Here is a 14,438-nt window from a genome sequence, read left to right as displayed (position 1 = left end):
ATATTTATAAGATCGGTTCAGAATTTTGGGAGCTATAAGCATTTGAAGTTGTTACTAACACATAGAAACCAAAGTATGTTTGAACTAAAAAGCAAACAAACAAAGCAAGAAACAACAAAAAATAAAAAGTAAACAACACTGTAATCATTAGTAATATCGATTAGGGAGGCGGAGCTCCCATTATGTACTCTAGTAATATTTAAAATGCATATTTCTTATTAAGTTACGAGTTTTTAATTACTTAACGTTTCTAATTATATTTAAATAATTAAAAGAGTTTTAATAATAATCAATATTATGTACATACTTTCTAATAATCTTTATCCATTTTAGTATTCTCTTTTTAACCAAAATTTAAATGTCCTTTAAGCTTTCTATTCTTTTCAGATTTATATTTTGTATAGTTTTTGTTGCTAGAAACCATATCATTACTTATAAAAAAACTAACTTTGCTATTTTATTTGATTTTTTTAGTAATGTATCTAGGAAATATTTTTTTCTTTTTCGATTGGTATTAATATTTAAAAGTTAAACAAGACTCATATATACATCGTATGATTCAGTAAGTTAGAATTAAGCTATAGATTACATATTTCAATAAAAAAATACACGAAAAGAAACCTGAGGAGAAAATAATTTTAGCATTATATATTAAATTTTATGATAAAATGCTCTTGAACAATTTTCTACTTTATGTAAAATCGTTTTTTATTAATACTGTATTTTAATAAATCAAGCACTTTTAGTAAGAGTTAATTCTATCTGAAATAAAATTCTCAAAAAACAAACACATTTTTTTCAGTGCATTTACAAAACACATTGTATAAGTATACAACTTTAGCAATATACTTGTAATATTTTGTTTATTTTTAATACATATTACAAAGTATAAAAATATATATAGAGGAAAAAAATAAATCCTTAAAACTTTTCTCATTAACAGCAATATTGTAAATTATACAGATTTTCTACTTATATAATGAACTAAAATAAAAAAATAACAAAAGCTGTGCAAAAATGTAGAGATAAATTAATACCAAAGTCTAAAGTATTTTTTGCAGATAATATTTCAATAGAATTTCATCTGCCAATTTAAATTAAGTAAAAGGATGTATTTTGTTTGTTATTTCTTTAATTGTATTTAAAATTATTTCGTAAATCCAGTATTATTGCTTTTAAAGTATTTTTTTTATGAAAATCCTTAAAGTTTTTATATAAATATTTAAATAGTTTTACATACATAAATATTTCTGTATATTAACTGCAATAATTATAACATGACCAACACTTGTAATTTAATTTGAATATAGTTGAGAATATAAAATAAAACTCCTGCAGCTGGAAAATTATATAAAAGTTTTGTAGAAACGCATAAAACCCCAACTGGAAATGAACTGCAGGAGGTTATACTGTTACTAAAAAAGTCTTTATAAAGTTTGGATAGTCATAAGAAAATTAGTATGCATCACCTATTAGTTTTTGCCCATGTTTGAGGTACTATTGAGTATTTAATGACAAATTTCCAAGAGGAATGAATTATACATATAGTAACATAATTATGTAACTACTATCTAAAAAACTTTTATATGCAATTATTTTATTCAACTCTTTTAATTGTACAACTTAAAATTTCAAAATCCCTTAAATTGTATAAAAAATAAATAAAAAAGGTGTTGAGAATGTTTTTAATTCTTCATCTTCTATCAGAAAAAGTGGTGCAATAAAAAAAAAAAAAAAAAAAAAAAACACTTTCAAACACAAACAAAACAAAAGACTGCAACCAACAAATATCATCATAACCTTCATTATCATTTAAGTGTTTCAACATCAGCAGAAGCCAAGACTTTCATATCAAATTCAAGTCATCAAAAGCCAAAAATTTGTTCACCCCACTCTCTAAACTTTATTTAAAATACTTACGGAAATATACATATAAATACTCAATACATGTATAATTGTATGTATAAATATAGTTATATTCTATATAGGAGAACATTACGAAAAGTATTCGCATGCTCATTCACATAGACTTACAGACTAACAGACGAACAAAAAATAACTTTTAATGATGAATTTTAAAATTTGTTGGGTGTTGAAAAACTTTTAAATATTCATGAAAGTAGAGTTATCCACTTTTTTTATTTTTTTATATACATAAATTTTCTGCAATTTTATATAAATAGGAATGAAAAAATATATATAAATTGCAAAGGATAAGACATTATATACTCATAGACAGATCACAATTACTCCCACTAGTTAATCCTTTAGTTGATTCAAACTATATATGTACAGTGTTTATCTACGTCTGTAATAGTGAATACTTTTGTACAATAAAATTGAGGAAATTTTGAAAATTGATGTGAATGGAAACTGACAGCTGCCATTTTATATTCACTGAAGTGAAATTCTATACTAAGTACAGAAAGATTATTATGAATTGAATTTCAAGTGACTTATTTAAACTTTTAGTATGACTTTTTTCTTTATCTTACAGTTTGTGTTGAAGTTTTTCTATGTTCTTATTGGATGCATATTTAATGATTGTATTATAGATAAATCAAACTATTTACCTTAGACTTAAGGGAATGTTATTTGAATATTTAAGTAGGCACTTTAGTTTTAGGGACAATCTTGTTAAGTAAAATTAGGAAAAAAATAAAAGTATTCAAAACAACTCTTTTATTTTATTCTAATAGTAGCAGACAAAAGTGAGTAAATAAAAATTTTTTTCATGAAATAATATTTGAATATAGATTTTTAGTATAAATTCTGATATTTAACTGCATTAGGGGTACATATCCTCGCAATATAAGAGGACTTTTTAAAATTTTATTATACAATATTACATTTTAGAATACTGAATATTTATAATTTATAAAGCCACACATACATACATTTTTAGATAAGGGTATATCTATAGTCTTGATGAATGGTATAAAAAGGTATAAACCTTTTAGTTACAAACACAACAACCCCATTATAAATCCATAAATTCAAACATAAACATTGAGTTTGCCATGTCATAGAAATTAAGTGGTGACTATTTTCCATTTTCTAACTTTTTTCTTGGCTAGCAATTGAAGAGGCCAAGAGTGAATAAGACATAGAAAAAAGCTTTTTACTTAACAAAAACCAAGGAAAAGTAAATGAAAAAGAACAGTTTTCATTTGTTCCTAAAATCTTGGTAAATAAAATAAGAATTTACATGAAATGCAAAAACCCAAAAAACCACTTAATGTTTCATTATTTAAGGCCTAGAACCGAAACCGTATGGAAAAGAGAAATATTTTAAGTAGAAAAGTTTTTCTTGTAAATTTGTATGAATAAATACTTATGTATGTAAGCATTTGTGTGGATCTGTTTGTGAGTCTACATGTGGAAATAACAATTTTGAAAAAATAAATATAACATCAAAATATATGTAAAATGATGTACAAGTATTCTATTTTTTCTTTTTTCTAGTTGGCACATAAAAAACTTTATGAAAAACAAGTATGAGTGTATAGTCGGGCATGGCCGAACATATGATACTGGTACACCAGTCAGTATGTTAAAAAATGTGGAATATTCTTACTTATTGTAAGTATAAATAATGGTAAATATGGGCCTATGCTGGTAGACGAATTCAAAGTTATTTATTTAGATTTTAATCGTGTTATTAGCGTTTATAAGTGAATTTCGACCTTTAAGTCATTTTGTGAAGGAGAATTTGTATGGGTTGGATGGACATACGTACATAGCTAAATCGACTCAGAAAGTTATTCTGATACTTTCAGGTGCGAGTAGGACTAATATTTTTGGGTGTTACAAACATCAGTACAAACGTATAATACCCTCCTCACTAAAGTGGTGTAGGATGTAATAAATATGATTTTTTAGAAAAAGCAAAAATTACTTTCTTCTAATTAATGCTTCAAAACCACTTTTAAATCATGTCATTTATACTTTTATAATCTGTATTAATATCTTGAACTTTTTATACTTTTCTTGGGTTTTAATTTTTGAATTATTAATAACGATGAGAAAAAATATCATAAAACAGGAGTCATCATGCTAAAATTATTGTATATTAATATTAAATATTTATTAAAAACTTGTTTTTTTTTAATTGCTGCATAGTGATAATTAAATTTAGTTAACAAATTTTAAAGTTTGCTAATGGTAATACTCATATAGTTTATCGTAGAAATATTGCGTAGAGAATGTTTTTTTCTTAATAAACCAAAATAAACCATAAATATCTTAAAGAATTCGTTAATTCTATGATTTTGCATGCCAGAATTTTATTTTAAAATTGTCGTTAAATGTATCTCCGTATTCATTAATAAAACTTATATGAGGTTTATTACGCACATTTTAGATTTAAAATCCGTACAAAAAATCAACATCTTAATTAACCATTTACAAATATGGGGGTTAGACTTTAACATATGTATATTATACATATACAATGTATGTGTATGCATGTACTTTGTACATAAAAATCCAATTAAAATTCTTTTGTGCTCTCTAAGTATATGAAAGTGGACCTTTTCATAACTTATTTTACACAATTTATAAAAAAATCATCTTATGTAAGTAATATTACTATATTTGGATGACCCCAAAAATTGAAGTTACTGATGATCTCGGTCACCCAAAATTTTGTGCTGACGTCAATATTTTGTAAGCTGTATAAAAGGATAAAAAGTTCCTCTTTAAAGGTTTTATGATTTTTTTTATCATTTTTGGCAAATAAACCACATGCCAATTTAGTATTATATGAAAGGACTTTGGGAGGCGATTTCAATGAAAATTTTTTAAAATTTGATCTAGTTTGAATTTTTGAAAAATTCAGTATATATATATATTTTTTTGATTATTATTGTGTATTAATTTCATCGATATATATTAAATTAATCTATGTTAAAATTTAAAAATCTGAAAATTTTACGAAAAAATATTTTTTATTATTATTAGTGCACAAAAATTTCTGATATGCTATTGAAAACTTTTGTCAAGGACCTTTCTTATGATATCTTTTCTTTGGAAGAAATATGAAAACATCATAAAAACCTCAAAAAAGGACCAGGACACAAATTTTGAGAAACGCTACCTTGTAATCAATTAAACTCTAATTTTAGTCATGAACATCGACACATTATTTTGCCTCCAAACAAACGGGGCCACCCTAATGTACATACATATCGTCAGCATGAACGCAAAACGTTTCACAAACATAACATTATAACCCATCTTTTTTACAGTTTTGTATGTTCTGTGTCAAAATAAATGGACTGCACCTACCAGAATTAGCGATTTGAGAGCCGTTTGCGGTTTAGTTGACGATATGTGACATAATTACAAATAAAGTAAAACAATAGATACAATCTCCTAATATTGCACAGGATGAGAATGAAGATGAGAGTTTGAGTAAGAGATTGTACGGGTGTATATTATTTGTTTGTGGTTTTAATTTGATTCAATGCGTAACCAATAAATAGTTGTCCTGTTACTTACATTTACTCAGACACTGGTCAATAGATTTAGAATTAAAGTGTTTTTCGGTCTAACCACTTCTCATACTTACTATGTTCTATGTTTAAGCCTTCTGTGTTTGCTTTTGTATTTGTCATTTAGATTTTGATTTTCTACTGCAGGGCTAAAGGTTTTGGTAGAGCAAGTGGGATGTCAGTATGCAGGAATGTGCATGTTTATTTAAGTTTAGTTTGTATAACAACTGCTTTTGGCAACTGCAAATGATTAGTAATGAAAAAAGGGATATTTTGCTTTTCTAAAGATTTGCAGAAATAAGAAAAGCTAAATACAAAAGAGAAACTGTTCATTAAATGAAATTAAAAATGCTGGTTCCAATAAGAAAGAAAAACAAATAATAAAGCAGCATCATGTAGTTCTTGACATTATGTTAAATTTATAAAATTTGTGTGTGTAGTAGGGTTGTCAATAATAATTATTCGAATACAAAAATTTAAGATTTTTTCATTCGAGTAATCGAATTGGTTTTTATAAGTTAGGCCCGGTATTTGAGTTGGCACTCAAATGCTAATTAATAATCAGATTAGTTAATCTTAAACTAAATTGATTCTGATGTTACTCCGCTTTGATGTTTTTGAGTACAATATTAAACATAGCAAACAAAATTAAATAATTGAGTACTCAAAAACAACATTGGAGGATTAATTTTAATTTAATCCCCAATCCTTCACTTAAAGATTGGTCCTTAGAGTGCTTTATTTTGTCATGCCGAATCTTAAATACCCTCCATCAGCAAGCTTCATTATATTAAACCTTTCAAATGTTTGTTTAAGTAATTTGGTTAAGAAAATTTCAAAATGATTTTGTAGAATGATATATTCATGTCGAATAAAACATATTTATGTCGAATTCTATCCCGTTAACTATATAATTAGAAATATGTGCGTTTAAGTGATTTTCGGAAGTGGATCTTATATGGGAGCTATGACCAATTGTGGACTGTTACAAATCAGCTTTGGTAGTATTATTTCTGTTCATATTATATTTACATGTACAAAATTTTGTGTTTATCCGAGTTATTAACAATAAACTAATTTCCGGGAATATCTTACTTTGTATGGGGAAAATTTTAGAATTAATTGTTATGATTTACAACATAATTGATCCATGGCTGAAAAAATAATATGTGACAAAATTCATCAAATTATATTTTGTAGTTTTAAAGAAAACTGCTTAAGAAATACGAAAAAAACTAAATTTTTGTTCAGATAGTCTGAAATGTTTACTATTTACTTTTTACGTCGTGAACTGATTTTGTTCATTTTAAATACCAAACTGCTTAGGACAACAACATATATTTTTTGTGAATCTATCAGACGAATATAGCTTAATCGACATAGAATTTCACAAGGATGTAATATATATACTTTGTTGGTGCTATACATGGAAGGACATACTTATATATAACCTTTATCACCACTGATCATTTAAATTATTACTTATTTAACTGAATCATTAAAAAATTTATGCAAACAAATTGATATAATAATAAATAAATATTTTATAAAAAAATAAATAAACAGATTACTTAAAAAAAGAGTAATAACCAGTATGAATGTTAGTCGGGGTTTTAAACTTAATTCTGGAATACTTGTACCTATTGTTGACAAAAAAAAAAAGATTTTTTGCAAGAGGGCTCAAATGAAAGTAGGGGTATTATTCCTATCTATATAAATTTTGGTAGAGGACTTTACGTTTACTTCTAAGCTATTCATGTAGATTTTTTTAGTGATTATAAGAGAATTTTGATCCCCAAGTCATCAAATAAGGCCAGATCATTACAAAAATCTGTAGTGTTGTTAAAAATTCTATAAAACTTAGTTTTGTCAATTTTAGAAATCGTCCTTTGACCAAAAGAAGAGTATGTGCCAAATTTCATCAAAGTATCTTAAAAATTTTGACACACAGACAGACGAACGGACTGACGGTCAAACGGACATAGCTAATGAATATTTTTATGTTTTTTAAGTAATCTTAATTGTTTTCAAATTACACATACAAAAATAATATCAAATCAAATAAAAAGTAAGTTTCTCATCAATAAAATAAAAATATTTGTTTGAATCTTCAGAGATAAGAAAACATTTTCTTTTAAAAATTTATAGTGAAATTAATTTGTAAATGTTAAATAAAATATTCTGCCAAAAAACTATTTCTCAAAAACCAATTAATCCTGTGACATTGTGTAGTATATTCTGAGCAGTTTTACAAGGAATTAATGGTTTCCTAAAATAATCTAGAAAGAACTAATGCTATATGTTAAATAAAATTATTATGATTAATTGTTACACCGAATAGAATGTTAAGATCTAATTCAAAAATTGTAAAATATTGAATAGATTTTGTTTTTTAACGTAAATACTTGGTAAAGGTAATTTAATTCATATATAATGAAAAATTAACATGAAAAAATTAACTTCTAGAAGTCATAAAAATGTAAAATTTAATAAAAATATATCTATCTGATATTCATTTATTAGAGAAATATTTTTTACAGTAAATCCGAGAAATATAGGAAAATTAATATAAATTTGAATACTTTTAGGAAGTGTACTTATAAATTTTTTTTGTGATATTATGTCCAATTATAGATCGATTTTTAGTTAAGGTATTAAATTAAATTTTAATAGAAATGTAATTTAAAATGTTTAATTAAATATTTTATACATTTAAAAAATACATTATCTTAATTTATAGCTGGCTAGAAAAATAATCCTCTAAATTATGTACGTACGAGAATTACATTATATTTTTACACTATAATCTAAAAACAAAAAAAATTTAAAATATTGCAGTAAATAAATGCTTTAGGCATTTGGGAGATGTGAAAATGGTTGCACGCATTAGTTTATGGTTTAAAATAAATTGAATTAAAATATTTTGTTTGTAACAAAAATGCAACAGTAGCGAAAAATATACAAATATATAGCGCCAAATACATATTGGTAAAATTATAATGTTTCTATATATATAAGTGTGGTTCTAAAATGCATGAGTTGAAAATCAAATAATTTTTTAAAATCGAGTTCACTTTTTTAATATTTATTGTATAAACTTGAATGAAAATGTTATAATTTAGTAGCAATATAATTGATTTGAACCACCGTAATGTTTATACTCATTCATATAAACATTATCTTTATTATATATGAGAGTTTATATGTATAGTGCACACGTTATGGAATGTCAATTAAAATTTATCTGGTTATTAAAAATGTTTGTAATTATGGTGTAATAAAAATATATTTATTTATATACATACACACATTCATATATTAGTACTTACAGTTATTTTTATTCCCATAATATTTTGGCGAATATTTGTGAAATATGATTTGGGCTAAAATAATGTTGCTTTTATATGAATCTCGTAGGTGTAGATCTCAAAATCTAACAACAGTCTAAATGTTACAAAGTTACATATTTGCATAAAAAAAACTGTGAATTATTTACAAACACATACAGATCCCAGGGCAGAAATAAAAATCCAATACACACAACTATTTAGATATGTGTAAAATGCATTTTGGTTGTTATGTAAATGTGTGTTTATGAGTTGATTGCAACACTAAGGGTATTTTACCTAAAAAAGATGGCGTGTAGAAAAATATTATAATTAAATTAAAATAATTTTATTGCAAATTGTTTTGGTAATAGAAAAAAAATATATGTAGTTACAATATCATAAACATAACTTTTATAAAATATTTTTATAAATTTATTTTAACTTAAAGTTAAAAGTTTCGTTTTTACATTTTCTGAAAAAACCTTGAAGGTTCATACATATGTCTAACTGTGTATAATACCCACCTAATTTCTCATAAATTCATAAATTGTTGACTGTTTTGCATACAAAATCAAATCAAACAGAAACTTTTTTGTATTTTAATACTTTTTAAATGACAATAAGACACTTAATGAGTTGAAAACGGATGTATTTCTTTTTGAAATTTTTTATATTTTTGTAGCCGTTTTTTTTCATTTCGGGAAAAACGAAGAGAATACAAAACATAAGTAGGAAAATTATAGCTATTGTTAAAAAAAGAATATATTATTTAAAAAAGACTGAATAAAATATGTCAGAAAATATTGTGTTGGGGAGGTAAATCAGTTTAGAAATATAAGATGAGTCTGAAAAACAGAAGTAGTTGGAGGAAAACATTTTTTATTTTTATTGTCATATAATCTGTCTTCAAGTTGTTGTTATTTATTATATATTCATAATAAACAGAATATATAATTTCAATAATTTTTCATAAATAAAGTTTAAATGAACAAAGAATAAATAGTTATAACAATATAAATATGTTCTTGAATTATATTGTGGGTATTCTATATGATAAACTTGTTTCTTTGTCTTTATTGCAAAAAATCAAAAATTGTATGTTAACTTTTCATAAAATATATACGATATAAAAATATAAGATCTAAAGAGTATTAATTCGCCATTAGTGTTTAATTTAAATTTAATCTTTAATAGATTTGAGTCATATTTTATTGATAATACATTGCATAAGATTTTCAACACGAAATACCCTCATCTAACATACAAAGTCCTATCAAATAGCTTTAGAATTTATAACAGACTTTTGTGAGTTGCTTTTATTTTGAATATTTACTTTGGCAAAAGTACGAAAGTTGTCTATTTGTGTTTAAGAGAGCCTGGTTCCCGGGTAGTTATTTGTTAGTATTCCTCCGTTTCCACTGATGCTTTTGTTGTTATTTCATGCTGTCGATTCATTTGTATTTATCTTTGGAATAAACAAACTTATGTCAAAGTAAAGATGCTTTATTTTTCTTCTTTACTCGACTACTTATTATTTGTCATTGCTATTTCTCCTGCTGCCGTTGGATTTTATTGTTGTTGCTATTATAATAATTATTATTTTTGTTGTATTTTGTTGACATACTAGTTTAAATAGTTAAATACTCGTACTGAGTACAGAACATAAAGAAAAACAAGAAGCTGCAGCATTAAGTAAGAATTTTGAACAAAAGACTTATAAAACACAGCAAAAGATTTTCCATAGAGAAAATATGTATGTATGTATACAGATGCATGAATGCGAAAGGCTTTTTTACATAAGCTAAAAGTAAATACATCAATGAATATGCACTAAAGCAGGCACACACATAAAAGCATATTTAAATAAATGAACACATGCGAGGGAAAACTGAAAACATTTCCCTACTAAATAGATGACAATGTTAATTAGACTTTGAACTAGTATATATTTTTATATAATACGTGATGATTATTAAATTAAGCTTAAATTATATTTTATATATAAATAATAACATAAAATACATAGCACTGAAATAATTTTTTGAGTTTCCCTCGTAAAAAATCAAACTCAAAGAAAAAGCTTGTGAATGATTTTAAAAAAAGTTTAAAGTCCTTTTGTATTCTTACTTAAACACACTATTACGCAAACATGCACACATAGAAACAAAGAGAAAAAATATTGCAGGCATATTAAGTTAGTATGTGAATGTGAGTATCTGTGTAAATATTCACATAATAAACTAATATTCAACTACAATAGATTTATATACATATGTTCTCTCATGTTATGAGGAATATAGTACACACATTTATATATTCGTAAAATACATACCTACACACATATGTATGTAATATGTAAATGAGTATGTATGATTGAATATGTGCGAGAGTTTGAAAGATTTAAGTCTATTTACTTTTTGTTGTTTATCATAAAGATAGCATGAGAAAGAAAAGAATCACACACACGAACACAACTAACAACATGGATAAACGAATGACTAAATAAATGACAGACAGAATGAATGAATAAATAAATGACTGACTGACTAAATGAATGAATGAATGATTGTTGAATATTTTCAACTTAATTTTATGTAGATTAAGAATAAGATGTTAAAGTTTCTTCATACTTCATCTTAATTCTCCTGCTACCCATTTTAAATCCCCTACATCTTTCTATATATGTATGTGGTGGTTTGATTCATTTGTGTTCAACCGTATTTATTTAAATAAAAAAGTACGATTTTAAAGGGTGGGGCGAGTCAATGGGCGGTTTTGTTAATTTAAAGGGAAATCAAACGATTTTTATGCTAGTTTCAGGTTTTGATTGTAGTTGTTGTGGTTACGTAGTTTGTTTGTATCAGATTGCATACAGTGTATACCAGTACAGTGTATACCAGTGGAAAATGTTTTTATTAAAAACCATGAAAATTTAATGTATGTATAACAAATTTTAAAATTCTATTTAAGTAAACAATTAGGTAAATACAAAAATAATATCTCTAAACCTCTTTTTTCTTAAAATGAAAATTTTATTTAGACAAATTAAAACTTATTATCTAAACAAATTAAAAAATTTAATTCTATATATCGAATCAAAGACAAATCTCTTTTAAAAAGAAAACACTTTTATTTGACTTTTTTTGGTCTACACTGTTATTTTTGTAAGTTGGTGCAACTATTTGTTGAAAACCAAGTAAAGAAAAGTTTTGAATTTCAAATTGTTAATTTGAATGGGGTTATACTACTTTATGTTTTTACTAAAATATGAGAAAACTTTTAATGTCAATTGAATAATTTTTATGTACATATTTACATTAATACGAATAAATAATTCCGAAAGGAGTTTTCTCTTGTCTATTAAACAAATGAGAAAATCTTCGAATGGAACAATACTCATGAAATATTAGAGACTTTGATCTCTATTAAATAAATTTGTGTGAAATCGTTGTACTCGTATTTTTAATGCAGTAACGAGCGTTAAAGTCAATTATGGGTCAATTATGGACCGATCTTCCTAGTACTTGGCAGATAGATTTTATCTTGTAAGAGACTTATATGGGAGTTAGGATCGATTATGAACCAATCCTCTTAAAGCATGGTAGAGAGATTTTAGTGTTATCGCTGTGCTCGTTCTTTTAAGGCAGTTTTGAGTGTTAAAGTAATTTTCTGAAGGGGAACTTACATATAAGCAAAATCAAAATTTTTTAAGAATTGGGTACAATTGTCCAATTCACAATCAAATAAAATAAGTACCCATTAGTAAACATTTATAACGACTATCAGTGCCTGTTAAAATTGTTATTGCAAATTTCATATTTCAGAAAATATACTGATATTTAAAAAATTAGTAAAATTCCTTTGCAATTTCTTTTCAAACGCAAAATTTTGCAAATTCGAAAATTTGGGATGATTTTCAATGCATTCTAAGATGATATAAGTTAATATCTCAGTGGTTTGAAAAATATAGGCATTTAAAGTAGCTTTCTTTTTATATGCCCAGACAGATGGCTAGATCGTCTTATAATCTAATGAGGACTCAGAATATACATACTTTTATGGGTCTTAAACGAATATTTTGATGTGTTACAAACGGAATTACAAAACAAATACACCCCCTATTTTTTTAATGATGGATAAAAAAATACCAAAAAGTTTCCGAGTAAGAATTTTTAACAAAACCTTTTTATGAATATATGATATTCTTTAAATGTATATACAAAAAAAACAAAGTCCAAAACATAAGGTTTAGTTTATTTAACAATGTTAAATGGAATGGTACAGGTACATTTATAAGATGACAATAATATAAAAAAAATAATTAATATTAATTTCCCTTTTTTTAGTATAAGAAGCTGATACAGAAAGAAAAACTGCATTTTAAGCATTTAAAATGTGACATACCTTAAAATCTACAATCATTTATTACTTCTTGTAAAGCAACAGTTGTAAGAACTTCAGGGTTTTTTTGTATCTCGTATCTTCTTCCTGACATTATCACGTGCCATTGTCTTGTTCATAAATATTGTGCGAACTGTGTAGATATTTAAGGAACAATATCATAAGTTTACTTTACTTTAGTCTTATTTTAGTTTTATAAGATAAAGCAACAGCAGTCAGAAGTTCTTTCTATAAATCTGTATCAATGTTAAAAGTTTTACGGAACATTAGTACTAAAAGAAGGGACATTAAAAGGATTATGGGTTTATTTTCTTTAATTTTTCGACAATGGACATGTATTCAACATACGTGTGCTCACGTTTCATTATTCAATTTTTGTTTGAACTAAAAATTGGAAGAAATTTTGTGTTAGGTAATATAAATAAATTGAAATAATTTATGTAATATATTTTGTGTTTCTGAATTTTTGTTTTTTTTTTTTTTTTTGTTAATTTCCACCTGACAAGTTATATATATACAATTTGTAAATCAAAAGGTTTTAGTAGTTACTTGTTGACTTGATTGTTATGAAGATTTTCTTAAATTATTAAATAAACTACAACCATATTGGCATCTTGTTTTAATTATACCCTAGACGTATGAGTAATATTTAATTTCATTTTCGTGTTCTTTCAATATTAAGTATATTGTCTGTATACACCAAAGAAATAACTTAACAAACTATTAATTTTAACTTAAAATTATTATTGTTGTATTGTTGTGTAAGAACAACCACCGCAAATACAACTCCAATAGCAAAATGGTTGATTCTTCTTTTTTCTTCATTTTAACTAGTTAAATCGCTTACAATTCAACGGGGAGTTAATTAAAAATGTTTCCGGTTACGGAAGAATGTTATAAATCTACAATGTGTATACAAGTATAAATGTTAACCACACATATATACATACACATATATACATATATATATATATATATATATATATATATATGTGTGTAAGCAATATAAATGTTATACTAAACTCTACATAGACATGGTTAGGTATTTCTATTCGTATTTAGTACATCCCTACAATTATAATATATATTTTATCGATAAGTATTTTAACTGTAAACTGAGAACTTGTATTTCCGTTTACAATTTGCAATATACAACTTAAAAAGAAACATACAAAACTGCACATTTACAGCAGTAATGAATGAATTATTGTGT

This window comes from Lucilia cuprina, chromosome 2 (genome assembly GCF_022045245.1).
Source record: "Lucilia cuprina isolate Lc7/37 chromosome 2, ASM2204524v1, whole genome shotgun sequence".
In the NCBI taxonomy this organism is placed as follows: domain Eukaryota; kingdom Metazoa; phylum Arthropoda; class Insecta; order Diptera; family Calliphoridae; genus Lucilia; species Lucilia cuprina.
The sequence above is the reverse complement of the archived record's forward strand: the minus strand, read 5'-3'. Positions refer to the sequence as shown.